Source organism: Balaenoptera borealis (assembly GCF_965194805.1).
Source record: "Balaenoptera borealis genome assembly, chromosome: 11".
NCBI lineage: Eukaryota > Metazoa > Chordata > Mammalia > Artiodactyla > Balaenopteridae > Balaenoptera > Balaenoptera borealis.
The window spans coordinates 31,573,211-31,586,088 of NC_138868.1; the positions used below are offsets into that span (position 1 = coordinate 31,573,211).

A 12,878-nucleotide genomic window follows, 5' to 3' on the forward strand; every position below is an offset into this window, starting at 1 on the left:
AGAGAAAGAAGAACAAAAAAACCCCAAAGTTAGCAGAAGGAAAGAGATCATAAAGATCAGATCAGAAATGAATAAAAAAGAAATGAAGAAAACAACAGCAAAGATCAATAAAACTAAAAGCTTGTTCTTTGAGAAGATAAACAAAATGGATAAACCATTAGCCAGACTGACTCATCAAGAAAAAAAGGGAGAAGACTCAAATCAACAGAATTAGAAATGAAAAAGGAGAAGTAACAACAGACATTGCAGAAATACAGACGATCATGAGAGATTACTCCAAGCAAATATGTGCCAATAAAATGGACAACCTCGGAGAAATGGACAAATTCTTAGAAAAGCACAACCTCCCGAGACTGAACCAGGAAGAAACAGAAAACAGGAACAGACCAATCACAAGCATTGAAATTGAGACTGTGATTAAAAATCCTCCAACAAACAAAATGCAGGACCAGATGGCTTCACAGGTGAATTCTATCAAACATTAGAGAAGAGCTAACACCTATCCTTCTCAAACTCTTCCAAAATATAGCAGAAGGAGGAACACTCGCAAACTCATTCTATGAGGCCACCATCACTCTGATACCAAAACCAGACAAAGATGTCACAAAAAAAGAAAACTACAGGCCAATATCACTGATGAACATGGATGCAAATATCCTCAACAAAATATTAGCAAACAGAATCCAACAGCACATTAAAAGTATCATACACCATGATCAAGTGGGGTTTATCCCAGGAATGCCAGAATTCTTCAGTATATGCAAATTAATCAATGAAACAAATTGAAGGATAAAAACCATATGATCATCTCAATTGATGCAGAAAAACTTTTGACAGAATTCAACACCCATTTATGATAAAAACTCTCCAGAAAGTAGGCATTGAGAGAACCTACCTCAACATAATAAAGCCCATATATTACAAACCCACAGCCAACATCGTTCTCAGTGGTGAAAAACTGAAAGCATTTCCTCTAACATCAGGAACAAGACAAGGTTGCCCACTCTCACCACTATTATTCAACATAGTTTTGGAAGTTTTAGCCATGGAAATCAGAGAAGAAAAAGAAATAAAATGTATCCAAATTGGAAAAGGAGAAGTAAAGCTGTCACTGTTTGCAGATGACATGATACTATACATAGAGAATCCTAAAGATGCTACCAGAAAATTACTAGAGCTAATCAGTGAATCTGGTAAAGTAGTAGGATACAAAATTAATGTACAGAAATCTCTTGCATTCCTATACATTAAAAATGAAAAATCTGAAAGAGAAATTAAGGAAACACTCCCATTTACTACTGCAACAAAAAGAATAAAATACCTAGGAATAAACCTACCTAAGGAGACAAAAGACCTGTATGCACAAAACTATAAGACACTGATGAAAGAAATTAAAGATGATACCAACAGATGGAGAGATATACCATGTTCTTGGATTGGAAGAATAAACATTGTGAAAATGGCTATACTACTCAAAGCAATCTACAGATTCAACTCAATCTCTATCAAACTACCAATGGCATTTTTCACAGAACTAGAACAAAAAATTTCACAATTTGTATGGAAACACAAAAGACCCCGAATAGCCAAAGCAATCTAGAGAAAGAAAAACGGAGCTGGAGGAATCAGACTCCCTGAGTTCAGACTATACTACAAAGCTACAGTAATCAAGACAGTATGGTACTGGCACAAAAACAGAAATATAGATCAATGGAACAGGATAGAAAACCCAGAGATAAACCCACATACATACAGTCACCTTATCTTTGATAAAGGAGGCAAGAATATACAATGGAGAAAAGACACCCTCTTCAGTAAGTGGTGCTGGGAAAACTGGACAGCTACATGTAAAAGAAGGAAATTAGAACACTTCCTAACACCATACACAAAAATAAACTCAAAATGGATTAAAGACCTAAATGTAAGGCCAGACACTATAAAACTCTTAGTGGAATACATAGGCAGAACGCTCTATAACATAAATCACAGCAAGATCCTTTTTGACACACCTCCTAGAGTAATGGAAATAAAAACAAAAATAAACAAATGGGACCTAATGAAACTTAAAACTTTTGCACAGCAAAGGAAACCATGAACACAACGAAAAGACAACCCTCAGAATGGGAGAAAACATTTGCAAACGAAGCAACTGACAAAGGATTAATCTCCAAAATATACAAGCAGCTCAGGCAGCTCAACACCAAAAAAACAAACAACCCAATTCAAAAATGGGCAGAAGATCTAAATAGACATTTCTCCAAAGAAGATATACAGATTGCCAACAAACACATGAAAAGATGCTCAACATCATTAATTATTAGAGAAATGCAAATCAAAACCACAATGAGGTATCACCTTACACCAGTCAGAATGGCCACCATCAAAAAATCTACAAATAATAAATGCTGGAGAGGGTGTGGATAAAAGGGAACCCTGCTGCACTGTTGGTGGGAATGTAAACTGATACAGCCACTATGGAGAACAGTACGGAGGTTCCTTAAAAAACTAAAAATAGAACTACCATACCACCCAGCAATCCCACTACTGGACATATACCCTGAGAAAACCATAATTCAAAAAGAGTCATGTACCACAATGTTCATTGCAGCACTATTTACAGTAGCCAGGACATGGAAACAACCTTCATGTCCATCGACAGATGAATGGATAAAGAAGATGTGGCACTTATATAAAATGGAATATTACTCAGCCATAAAAAGAAACAAAATCGAGTTATTTGTAGTGAGGTGGATGGACCTAGAGTCTGTCCTACAGAGTGAAGTAAATCAGAAAGAGAAAAACAAGTACTGTGTGCTAACACATATATGTGGAATCTTAAAAAAAATTGGTTGGTTCTGAAGAACCTAGGGGCAGGACAGGAATAAAGACATAGAGAATGGACTTGAGGACACGGGGAGGGTGAAGGGTATGCTGGGACGAAGTGAAAGAGTGGCATGGACATATATACACTACCAAATATAAAATAGATAGCTAGTGGGAAGCAGCTGTATAGCACAGGGAGATCAGCTCGGTGCTTTGTGACCACCTAGAGGAGTGGGATAGGGAGGGTGGGAGGGAGACGCAAGAGGGAGTAGATATTGGGATATCTGTATATGTATAGCTGACTCACTTTGTTATACAGCAGAAACTAACACACCATTGTAAAGCAATTATACTCCAGTAAAGATGTTAACAAAAAAATAGGGTTAATACTACTCACTTTATAGGGTGGTGTGGAGATTAAATGCAGCAAAATATGTAAGATGCTCAGCACAGTGTCCAACACATAATGCATGTGTGATAAATATGAGATCTTATTAACATTGCTAATAATAAGTCATATAAAAGCTTCCTGGAAAGCATCAGCAGGATCCCTCCCTCTTCCTACTGTCAGTGCAGGACTGGACTCCCCTTCCTATTGATCTCTTAAATGAGTTTTTTCCCTTTTTGTCTTCATCCCTCAGGCCTAGGCTCCTGCTGCTTCTGGAGATTTGCTCTTATGTACTCTGGGAAGAGCGCCTCCGTCAGGAATTCCCACTTGTTCTAGGGCCACAGAAAGCAGCAGTCATTTTTCTTTTTCTCAGCTCTCACAGTCTCGTCTAGACACTCTGAGGAGGTGGAGGATACAATTACAGCTTGAAACCCTTTACATGCACCAGCAACTCCGCTCCTCCCGCACGTGTGTGACTCAAGCCCCAAGAGGCCAGTAAAACCTGATGGCCAGATACGCTGGAAGTGAAACCCTAGAGGTCCAGGGTCCAGTTGCCTTTAGCACACAGCACCCTTTACTCAAAACCGATTTCTACATTCGGTTCAGTTCAATTCAAAGCAGCAAATGTGTCTGGTACACTTCCTAGACGTATGCCCTTTGTGTACCACTCTGTGCTTGCCGTTGCACTGGTTCTCCCCTGTGAGCTGCTGAACTCTCATTCCTGCTTTCCTCTGCCCTGCTCTGTGCCTGTATGGTTGACCTTTATCGATGGCATCCCCAGGCTCTTTTGCCCTCTGTCCTCCAGCTGGATTCATCTATAGCAGGAGCTGGCAGGACAGAGTTTGGAAGGCTAGAGGAGAAACAGGTTGGCCCTCCTCACTCATAGCTGGTTCTCCTTTGGCTACATCTTCTGTGGGGTGACTCCTCATGATAATCTAGTAATACCATCTTTGCCCCTTGTTCCTTCCAGGGTGGTAGAACCCTCCCTCTGTGGCTACTCCCTGGCATGTCACTACCTCTTGCCATTCCCTAGTCCTGCCTGCCCACATCTCTTTAAATACCACCTTCCTTACGCTCTTTTTATAAGGCTTTCAGTGTGCCATCTGTTCCTTGGCTGGACCCTGACTGACCCGGATAGGATCCTGCCTCTGAGAAGCTCATGGTCTGATTGGACTGGTTACTCCAAAAGCAGTCATGTGCACGCTACCTCACAGCTGCTCTATCTAAGAACCAGTTCTAGTATGCACCAAATATCTGTGCTTCACTTGCCCCACTTTTTTTTTTAATCATATATTAATTCAGGTTCAAAAACAGACTTTTTATCACCAGCTAAATAGAAAAAGACTATACTTGCCAAAATAGAAGACAAGGGTAAAAACAAAACAGTACTGTTAAACTCTACGTTAGTACTGTTGTGGTTAAGAGCACACACTCTGGATACACTGCCTAGGTTGGAATCCTGGTTTGCCCACTTTCCAGCTGTGTGACCAAGAGTGAGTCACATAACCTCTCTGTGCCTGTTTCTTCACCTATAAACTGGGAATCATGATTCTATCTGCTTCATAGGGTTGTGAGGATTAACTGAATTAATTAATGTAAATATATGTAAAGCCCTTAGAACACTGCCGGGCACACAGAAAGCACTATGAGTTTCAGCTGCCATTGTTTTGATGATGAGGATGAGGAGGATGATGGAATTACCTGACTCAGCCTCTGAGCTGGAGAGTTAATAGCAAGGAGGTGAAATAGATCAGCTCCAGACTTTCTCCTTGATGTAATCAGAGTTTGGAAAGAACTGAAAACAATTCAAATTCATTGAATTTGGTTCAGTGTTGTTTGTTTCTGTGTACCACCTAAAATGATTGATGTACCACAGAAATTGGCCCCAGGTAGCACCAGTGGAACACCTTCTACACCTTAGAAAATACACACAGGGAAACATATAACTGTTATGCAGAGCAAACAAACCAGCAAAATGTAAGACGTAGCACAGGGAAATGAATGACTCAGGGGTGGAGAGTCAGAGGGAAGCTGCTGGCCAGGTTTATTTATCAGAGTCTGAATTGGGGCTGGAAAACTGGCAGCTAAAGCAGCTCTTGGGGGTAGAGCAACTAGCCCGTTCAAAGGCAGGTGGATAACTTAGTGTGTGGTTTGTTCAGGAAAGGACAATATTCACAAAGAAATAACAACTCCCTGACGACCATCTCCACCCCCGCCCCCTGCCCTGAAAAAAAGAGGCAGCAATGGTTTATGAAGAGCTGTCTATAGAAGCAGTTCTCAAAGTGTGGTTCCCAGAACTGTGGCATCAACAAGATTTAGGAACTTGTTAGAAATGCAAATTACAGGCTCCCAGACCTACTAAATCAGGAACTCTGGAGGTAGGTCCCTCCCAGCAATCTGGGGTTTAACCAGCCCGCCAGGTAAGTCTTGTGCATGCTAGAATTTGAGACCACTGGCCTAGAGGGCCAGTGGTCTCAGGTGGGAGAGTATTAGCAATAACCGAGGGCAAGATTTTTGCACACGATAATAGTAAGAGCCATTTATTGAGCACTTTCTATGTGCCACGTATTGTGCTAATCAGTCTACTCGTTCTATCACCTGTAATCCTCACAACAGGTAGATATACTATGGATATTATGCCCATTTTACAAATGAGCAAATTGGGGCTTGGGTTGATAAACATATGTTCCCAAGGCAATAGAGCTTAGAATAATGGGGCCATTGGGTGGTGGAAAGAAAGCCAGAGGATGGATTTGAACCGACTGTCAGAAGACTGTCTACAGCACCGCTGTCCAGTAGAACTTTCTATGGTGGTAGCAGTGCTCTGCATTGGCATGGTCTGATATGATAGCCATTAGTCACAGGTAGCTAGTGAGTTGACTAGTGACTGTTAGTGTGATGAGTATGACAGAGGACCTGAATTTAAAACTTTAATTTTAAAGAGTTTCAATATAAATAGCTACATGGGGCTAGTGGCTATCTTAGTGCAAAACTAAAGTCATTACAGCAAGTAAGTTCACAGGCAGAACTTGACCTTAGGTCCATCTGACTCCCATAGCTATGGGCTTGCTCACTGGTGCTCTTGCCCTGTGTCTGAGAAGAACTAGGATCACTTCTGGTCAAGTCCCTGAGGAATTACCTCTCCGACCCAGGACGTCACTCTCAGCATCGTGTCCTTAGCTGCTTGGTGTTTGCTCAGTGGCTGGAGGAAGGCACAGGAAGGCGCCACAATCAGCTAGTCCCCAAATGTTCGCAATGGTTTGGTGGAGAGCTTTCAGAGCAAAGAGATTGCACGCTGACCCCATCCTTTCTGAGCCCTTACTGAGCCCCTGCTGGCCCTGACGTCGACAGTGACCTGACCAGAGACTCCAGGAGGTTTCCTGGAAAAGATGTTTTTCAAACCAAGTTCCAGAGCTTGAGCACATTTTATTTTTCTCGTTGCTCAATTCTCCGTGGAGCTGATGGAACATTGAAAACTCCTGCTCCCAGGAATTCTTGGCCTCATCAGCCCTATAAACTGCTCAATTTCACCCCCTGCCTTTCTTTCCACCATCCAATGACCTCATTATTCTAGGCCAGGGGTTGGCAAACTTTTTTCCAAAACGAGCCAGGTAGTAAATAGTTTCGCCTTTGTGAGCCATGGAAGGTCTCTGTTTCATATTCTTCTTTGTATGAGTATTTTTTTTTTTTAGACAATGCTTTAAAAATGTAACAACCATTCTGAGCTCTCAGGCAGGATGTGGCTCACCAGCCAGCTTGCTCTCTGTTCTAGGCTCCCTTGCCTTGGGAATAAAAGCTTAGCCAACTTCGATGGGTACAAGGGTGTTCTGGGTGAGCTTGTTGAAACCAGAGATTCCCGTGTTTCTTGGAGATGAAGATTTAGTGGGGTTGGGCTAGGGCGTAGGAACTGCACGTTTTTTTTTTTAATTTTAAAAAAAAATTAATTAATTAATTATTTTTATTTTTGGCTGTGTTGGGTCTTCGTTTCTGTGCGAGGGCTTTAGTTGCGGCAAGCGGGGGCCACTCTTCATCGCGGTGTGCGGGCCTCTCACTATCGTGGCCTCTCTTGTTGCGGAGCACAGGCTCCAGACGCGCAGGCTCAGTAATTGTGGCTCATGGGCCCAGTTGCTCCGCGGCATGTGGGATCTTCCCAGACCAGGGCTCGAACCCGTGTCCCCTGCATTGGCAGGCAGACTCTCAACCACTGCGCCACCAGGGAAGCCCAGGAACTGCACGTTTTAACAAAACATTCTAAGTGACTTTTTTTTAAATGCAGATGATCTGTGGACCACCTTTTGAGAAACACTGTTGGAGGTGGAAGGGCTCTGAGAGCTCATTCAGTGACCAGCCCCATCGTTGGACTAATCGGGGAATTGAAGTCCAGGGGAGGAAAGGGATCCATCCTGAGAGTATCTGAGTTAGGGCCACAGGGGAAGTGAGCTGTGGCAGGAAGAGGACGCTGCCAAAGGCAGAGCAAAGGAGATGGAGAGAAACTGGATCTTTGGTGACTTAATTTAGCCGCCGGGAACAGACCTCCTCTGAAGGTGGCCAGACCGTTGCACTTCCCACAAAATCCCCTTTATGACTTAAGCCAGTTTGAGTCAGATGCTCTGCTGCTGGCAGTTGAAAGCACCCTAACTGATACAGACCCCTCTTTCCACCAGCCTTCTTTGATCCACCTCTTTTGAGAGAACTGTCTTTGAAGGAATACTCCCAAGGCATCATCCAAATGTTTAATCCTTTAAATGTCAAGGCCTTTGTAATAAGCTGGGTAGGTCACACATACCTCCCTGCACCTGAAGGCAGGGTGTGTGGAGCTGAAAGTGGGCCAGGTCCGGAATTGGGAAATTTGGCTTCTAATCTTGTTTCTATCATCATATAACAGCTTGAAATGGGTGAATTACTTAACTTTCTGGGTCTAGTGTTCTCATCCGAAAAATCAGAGGTAGAAAGAGCCATTTTGTAGGCCCTTTTTGTTCTAGATATTACCATTGCGTTCTAAGTGTTAACACCACTCACCCTGATTTTCTTAACTCACTTCTTTCCCTCCCCATTCTTCTCCTTCCCTCTCTCCCTCCCTCCCTTCCTTCTTTCCTTCTTTCTTTCTCCCCTTCCTCTCTCCTCTTTTTTTTTCTTTCCAAAGAAGAAACCCAAAACATGAGCGCTTTGACTTTGGCCCAGTCTATTCTTCCTGGCAGAAATTATATCCCCGTGGGGCTCACATGTCTTTGCATTTGAAGCAACAGCCCTTAAAGGTTTCTCTAGGGAACGTGAACATTTCCTTCCGGGTTTGAAGAATGGAGCTAATTGACACAGCATGAATTTTGATCAGGTGGAAACATTTTTTTTGTTCCATTTAGTAAAAGATAATCAGGCTAGTCAGTTGAACAGAGACAATGATTAAAAAAAACCGCGCTCACCTTTCAGCTTGGCAATGTGGGTGGAATGAGTTACCTGTGCCCGATACCCCTGGGAGAGCAGCCACTCCAACTTGGCAGGTTCTCCTCTTCACTGAGGTAGGACATGACCTAATCCTGTCTTCAGCAGGTGTGGCAGGAGCCAGGGAGGCCCAGGTGGTTAGCGCACACTCACGTGAAATCATTCTTGCTTGACTTTTCCTAACGTTTGTTCTTCTTTCTCTTTAAATCCCCAAGCATTACGTGTTCAAAGCAGAAAATGCTGTAAACCAGAAAACACACAAAGGAAAGGAGCAGCAACGCATCACCAGTAATCCTCCAACCCAGGGATGACCACATGCCGTGTTCTGTTTTGTCTCAACCACTTCTTTTCTAATCACCGAAGCGATAGATGCTCAATGCTCAAGCAAACACACAAAAAATAGAAATTAAGCACTGCTAATCCCACAGCTGAGGAGAGTCAGCGGAAGGCTTTGAATGCCCACCCCGCCGGCCCCGGCCTGCTTGCTGCCTTTCCTAACCGTTGTGCTGTCCCCACGCACCAGGATTTCACGTTTTGTGCACCGAAGCCAGCAGGCCTGGCAGAAAGGCACAGCATATTTGCTTTAGTGTTTTGGAACGATGCTTCCCTGAGGGCTGGACCCCAGGGAGGGGCTGTGCATGGGAAAACCAGCTCCGCAGAAACACCCAGCCCCCGTGACGCCCCGGCAGAATTGATGCAGTGTGTCTGGACCGCTCCCACAAGGGGGTTTGCAAACTAGTTGGAATGCCTGCTGTGCTCCCAGGTGGCAATATAGTCGAAAACAGTGTTGTTTTATGTGCAAGTTAGCTTCTAATGCCATAATGTAATTGACCATCTTTCTCCCCAAACCAGTTCCCCTTTTTTGTCTTTCTTACTTCTGCCAGAAATACCATCACTCTCCCTAACGCCCAGGCTCCACTTTTGTTGACCTTGTCTTTTCTCCTTAGAAAAAGTCCCAAATATTTTCTTACCAGGTATGTGATAAAGAGTGCTGGGATAAACATTCTATTTGCTCTGGAGTCAGGTTGACTTGGATTTACATTCTGCTCCTGCCGCTTACCAGCGTGTGAGCATGGATACACTAATTAACCTCCTTGAATCTCTGTGTCAGTCTCTGTAAAAGGTGATAGTAGCCATGATGTATTGAGTGTTTACTACATGCATAACACTTTTCTTACTGCTTTGCATATATTAACTCATTCAATCCTCATGAACACCTTATGGGTATTATTATTTTCATTTTACTGGACAAAGAAATTGGCCCAGAGTGGTTAAGCCACTTGTCCCAGGTCACACAGCTAAGTGGCCAAGTCAAAGTTCAGATTCAGATAGTCTGTTCCCAACCATTCCTCTACTTACCCCTCCAGTGGGGGAAGTGTTTACTCCAAAGGGCAACATGAGGGTTGAATGGGAATTTATGTATAGTGTCTAGAGCTGAGCCTGACCAATCTGCATGCTTTTCTTTAAAAACATTCTTAGAAAATTTTCCTTTCTAAATTTTATTATCCTTGTCCTTTTTTTTTTTGGCAGGGGATAGGAGTTGCAAAAATTGGAATTTTAGGAATGCATATGGTCTATAAATTTTTAATGGCCAGGTCATAAAAACACAATTGTATACTGTGCATTTACTATGTTCTAAATACTATGGTAAATATTTTAAATGAATGATCTTAATGAGTCCTCATGGTAGCCCAGTGAGAGGTACAATGTAGGGTCCTCATCATGTGGATGACAAGATTCTGCTTGGTGTGGTTAGGTAACCTGGCCAAGGTCTCACACATAAGTGACAAAGTCAAGATTCAAACTCACACTGCTTTACTTCAGAGCCTGAACTCTTCCTCACTTTTGCTAAAAGAGGTCATTCTTTGTGGTATTAATGCCTTTTTAGGGGTGGGAGGTAGGTTTGGGAGGAAATAGATGGGAGATGAATTTCTTTCAAAGAAAGAATTTCTTTGAAAGAATGTGAAATGGTCATCCAAAGAGGGACATTGGTAAAAGTTGCTCTGGCATCGGTGGGTGGGGGACATCACTGCAGAGCCTTGAGTCACAGAGACATCAGATCTGGAGCAAAAGCAAGGGCATGTGGGCTGAAAGCATTTACAGGACTTGACATCCTGGGTCAGAACTGTCCCCCCGTCTGCCTTCTCCTTGCATACACTTAAGAGCTACCCTGATAGATATGGGGGAGGAGAGGACTTCAGACATTTTTTTTAGCCCAGGGACCAGAGTGTAGGGATTTAGGGCTTAGGCAATGAGATTAGGAAATGAAGGTGGAATCACAGTAAATCTTGAGGGGAGTGGGGTATGGGTTGCAAGGTTGTTTTCTTCTTTTCTTTTCTTCATTTTCCCTCCCTCCCTCCATTTCTCCCTCCTTCCTTCCTTCTTTCATCTTTCATTAAGATCTCCTTCGCCTGCTATGAGAAGTAGGGGGAAAGAATTAAATTTATAGACTTCCTACTATGTGTCAGATGCTTTCTACTGACATTATTTCTTTTGAGCCTTGTAACACCTTTTCAAGGTAGATCATACTAGCCCCATTTTGTAGATGGGAAAACTAAGGCTCAGGAAGAGTAAGTGACTTGTTCAGGATCTCTAAGAAATAAAATGGCTGAGTTGGGACTTGAAATCAGATCCTGTGACTCCAAAGCCCACTGTCTCTCTGGGGCCCAGAAATGAAAGACACGAGTGTGACTGGAGGCCACATGTACCAGGTGAGGTCTAGGTGTGTCGCAGTCCAATGAGCTAATACTCGGTGACCAGTGCAGCCCAAAACACACAGTAGGGAGTCAAGGCTAGTCCTCCCATGGGTAAGAAATGGAATTCTGCCCATGTCCACACTGGTTGCGGAAGTGGTCTTGTCCCAGAAATTACTGCTTGTTTGTTTGTTTGTTTGACATTTCAGTTGTCAGAGTGAAGAAGGCTCTAAATGAATTAGAAATTGTTTTGGGGGAGGGAAACAGTTGGTGCAGTGAGGTAAACGTGGGGGTAGTGAGTGACCTCCCAGAAAGGCATTCCTACTGGAAGCTTCTTGGTTCAAACTGCCGGCTTCTGGATGGTTCCATCCGCAGCTCCCCGACAGTCTTGCGGGATACCTTTGCTCTGCCTGGGAGGAATCGCGTCTCTGCTCCTCTCTGCACTCAGCTGGGGCAGCACAGGCCAGGGGATTAGTGGGATTTGTGCCTGGCCAGCGAGCTCTGCCCTGGAGTGCGGGTCAGCAACTTCTGGATGACCCACCACCCTGACACAAACGGCCACCAGCTCCCTCAGCTGTTTCCTACAGTTTCTTGGTTTACTTAGTTTTGCAGGGAGAGGGAGGAGAGGAAAGAGGGGCCACTTTCAAGTTCTCCCGGGGAGAAGGAACTCTGGGCCATATAGCCCTTTCACCACAGGCAACCGTCCTTGGAATTTTCCCTGATGTCTGTGTGGTTCTCAAGTTTCCCAATCTGTTCACCCCAGTGCTTGGAGTTGGCTTTTCAGCTCAGAGAAATCACTCAGAACTGCCAGGCCACCAGTTTAGCCTTAGGGCTGGGACTAAATAAATAACGGGCACCCCTCCCCCTGCCGGATTAGTTTATCTTCAAGGACAGGGCTTTCTGCAGATGTGGTTGAGGTGCTGGCAGGAAGGCCCCTCTGGGCAGCGGGCATGGGTTCCCCTGACCCGTGTAAGTCCCACTGTGATGGATGATTGGAATGGAAAAAAGGCCACTGCAGATGGACAGCCATCTGGATAAGTGAAAAACAACAGTGCCTTTTCCTGGCATCCATCCCTGCTTGAGGCGGAGGAGGTGCTGTAAGTAGTCGGATGATGAGAAGCATGGGTTTTAAAGTCAGACAAGTGAGTTCAGATCCCATCACTCACTGGCAGGGTGACTTTGGGTGAATTTGTATCACCGTTCTGAGTCTCGCTTTCCTGAAAGGGGAAGGGGACAGTAATACCTGTCTCTTAGGGTTGTTCTGAGGATTACATGAGACAATACTGGGGAAAGTACTTATAGCAGAGCCTGGCAAAGAGCTGCGATTAGTTTGTGATTATGTAAAAATACTCAGCCCAGTACCCGGCACTGAGGAAATGCTTCATAAATGGCAGCTGTTTCATGGAATCTTGGAATGCCAGCGTTGGGAGGGATCTCCTCTAGAAGCCAGGTTAATTTTATCTCCTCTTACAGGTGAGGATTCTGAAGACCAGAGAGGGCCACTGGCTGGTCCAGGGCCACACTCCTAGCTCGTG

At 44.0% G+C, this 12,878-nt stretch overlaps 1 long non-coding RNA gene across 4 annotated transcripts in view; it reads right to left on the bottom strand.

The window, feature by feature from the left end:
* Positions 1-12,878, bottom strand: part of LOC309606018 — a 182,578-nt gene that overhangs the window by 145,808 nt on the left and 23,892 nt on the right. For 2 of the 4 annotated variants that reach the window (XR_014231600.1, XR_014231602.1), the window contains exon 2: positions 8,632-8,890. The exons of the other annotated variants lie outside the window; for them this stretch is intronic. This is a non-coding gene — a long non-coding RNA (uncharacterized lncRNA). The remainder of the gene's footprint in view (positions 1-8,631; positions 8,891-12,878) is intronic. 4 annotated transcript variants of the gene reach the window in all.